The sequence below is a fragment of the Eucalyptus grandis genome, chromosome 7 (genome assembly GCF_016545825.1).
Source record: "Eucalyptus grandis isolate ANBG69807.140 chromosome 7, ASM1654582v1, whole genome shotgun sequence".
Lineage (NCBI taxonomy): Eukaryota > Viridiplantae > Streptophyta > Magnoliopsida > Myrtales > Myrtaceae > Eucalyptus > Eucalyptus grandis.
The window spans coordinates 20,812,007-20,815,096 of NC_052618.1; the positions used below are offsets into that span (position 1 = coordinate 20,812,007).

General features: G+C 43.0%; 1 pseudogene; it reads left to right on the forward strand.

Moving 5' to 3' along the window:
• The first annotated feature begins 531 nt into the window (after positions 1 to 531).
• LOC120295572 lies at positions 532 to 2,798 on the forward strand (annotated as a pseudogene).
• The last annotated feature ends 292 nt before the right edge of the window (positions 2,799 to 3,090 follow it).

A 3,090-nucleotide genomic window follows, 5' to 3' on the forward strand; every position in this document is an offset into this window, starting at 1 on the left:
CATTGATCATTTTTTAAAATATATTTTGCAAAACAAACAAACCCTTCAAGTAGCATAAAATCACATAATAATACATGAGTAGACTATAGTTTATCCCCTATAATTTTCTTTTGGGACTTGTTTTCCTATTACTCTAATTAGAGGAAATTTCCTCAAACCATATCTCTTAATGGTGGTTACAAGTATAGATATCACCCGCATTTTGTTTTGACTAAGTTTGTACGCAAGTCACTATGACCCACTAATTAGAAGTATGGTTAGACACTCTACCATTAGGGGTCGGAGAAAAACTTGTCAATCTTATTAGATATATGACCGGCTCTCGTGCTCGATGATTGTTGTTTAACAAGTCTTGGGGAGGAGGGCGACTAATTCCTCATGGGGGCTCGTTCCTTCAGTAACTCATTAGAACTACATATAACATAACCGAACACCGGAAAAAAGTGATTAATTACAAGAAGGATGACGTGTATGGCTTTTTAATCTTATATAAAAGGCAGAACGAGGGAGCATTCTCAGCAGTGGCTTGGAAAAGCAAATACGTTTTACTTCATTTTGGCTTCGGATCAATGGAGGGCTCATTTTTGTGCGTGTTTAAGAGGACTCTCCTCTTTCTCTCTCTCCAAGTCCTCATGATCTGCTTCATGCATCAAGGTTATAGTTATGGAGTAGAAGGGAAGATTACAAGCCACACCGTGTCAGTTAGCTCTCTGTTGCCTTATCCTTCTTGCTCACCTTCCACTACCAAAGGTGGCTCTCTCTCTCTCTCTCTCTCTCTCTCTCTCAAGTCATGCCTTGCGCCTGTGAGTTGCCATGGAATCCTCCTTATTTTTCACGCAGACACTTTTGTTGGGTTCTGATAGAACTTGGCTAAGTTGGCTTTGCTTTAAACTCTATTAATGGGGAAATTAAGAGGTGAGAGGGTGATTAGAAGAAGACATACAGGCAGGTGATCCGTCTCTTTTGCATTAGCTCACGCGAATAGTTAAAATTGCATTTAGTGGAGGGACTTGGTCATACAGTGATGGTGATCATCGGATGTGTCCCATTCAAGAAGCCAAGTCGTTCGAAAGGAGAGAGTGGGAACACATGTTTAAGAGGTTGACCCGACCAAACCGAAGTCTTCGTTGATTGCAAAGATAAAACAATCTATTTTTTTCTTTTGACCAGTGGATTATCGACTGATCATTCACCTAATCTGTTACTTTCACACGACATGCTTTCAGCTAGCAACCGGAAGTCGACCTTGGAGGTAATTCACAAGCATGGCCCATGCTCTCAGCTTGTTCAAGACCAAAATCCTCTGAATCACACCAAAATCCTGCTCCAAGATGAATCAAGGGTCAAGTGGATTCAGTCCAAATCCTTCAACAGCAGCGACAGCCTAAAATTTTGGCGGTGGCAAGTCTTCCAGCGAAGTCCGGCATCACCATTGGCACTGGCAACTACTTAGTGAACGTCGGCCTTGGCACGCCAAAAAGAACCTCACTCTCATTTTCGACACCGGCAGCGCTCTCACGTGGACCCAGTGCCAGCCATGCGTGGGATCTTGCTACAATCAGTCTGACCCAATCTTTTAACCCATCGCAATCATCGTCCTATTCCAATGTCTCGTGTGCCTCGACAGCATGCTCTCAACTTTCTTCCGGCCACGGTAATATCAACCCCATTTGAGATATTTAATTCTTATGATGTCCTACTAGAATATTTTTCAAGCGTTGATGAGGAATATCTGATTCTAATAGTTAAAAACCATCACAAGAAAGAATAACCAGAAGTAATTAAAGCAACGTATTATGCTCTTGGATCTTTAGGTGGTTCGCGATGCGACGGAACTTGTCTATATTCCATCCGATATGGGGACAATTCATCTTCGATAGGCTTCTTTGCAACTGAGAAGTTGACCATATCACCGACGGAGGTGATCGACAATTTCAAATTTGGCTGCGGTGAGAACAACCAAGGCCTCTTTGGTACAGCTGCAGGGTTGATCGGACTCTCAGACAACAATATCTCCATCGTGGAACAAACCGCGGCCACATATGGCAAATATTTCTCCTACTGCTTGCCCTCTTCCACTAGCTTCACTGGACACTTGACTTTCGGCAAGGACAGCACAGCACCGAGCGCAGTTAGCTTCACGCCGTTATCGACGGTCCCACAAAGCTCGCAATTCTATGGAATAAGTATCGTCGGAATCAGGGTAGAGGGAGAACCTCTATCAATACCATCGACGGTCTTTTCAAATGAAAGCGCGATTATCGACTCGGGAACTGTCATTACCCGATTACCTCCAACAGCCTATAGCGCCTTGAGAACCACAGTCAGGAAAGCGATGGCGAATTACACGACAGCGCCGGCAGTTTCCCTTTTCGATACTTGCTATGACTTTAGCAAGGAGAGCACAGTCGTGATCCCATCGATAACATTCTCTTTCGCCGAGGGAGTCAACATCGACTTGGACCCTAGCGGGATATTTTACGTCGAGGATGCCTCGCATGTTTGCCTAGCTTTTGCAGCGAATGGTGCTGATAGTGATCTGATCATTTATGGTAATACGCAACAGAGAACGTTTGAAGTGGTGTATGATGTTGCTGGAAGAAAACTAGGCTTTAGTCCAAATGGCTGTTCCTAAGATGGATGGATTAAAACGAAAGCTATTTGTAGACATGCTCGATGATGATTAGGAGTATGCGAATTGAATGTTCATCATTAACTTTTACCATTCTTGAATAAATGTTTTGAGTTGTAACTATTACGTATCAAAAAAAGAAGAGCACTTCTCCAATGTCGTTTAACATCGATCTTTGTGAGTTACAAATTATGTACATCATCAGTATGCAAATTTAGCTTAACAATCATGTGAGTGATATCCATTTAAGAAATTTTTTACAAACAGCGATGGAGGAAAATATGACGAACTTGAGAGGGTATATGCCTCTGAAGCTAGAGGCTCGCCCTATAATGACCAGATTGTCGTGGAATATACCACAATAAAGAGATTCAAATCCAAACCTCTCTCCCCTCAGCTCAACCATTACCACCACATTACGTCGGATTGTGACTAGGTCTCCCTGCGCCGGCGCTCCC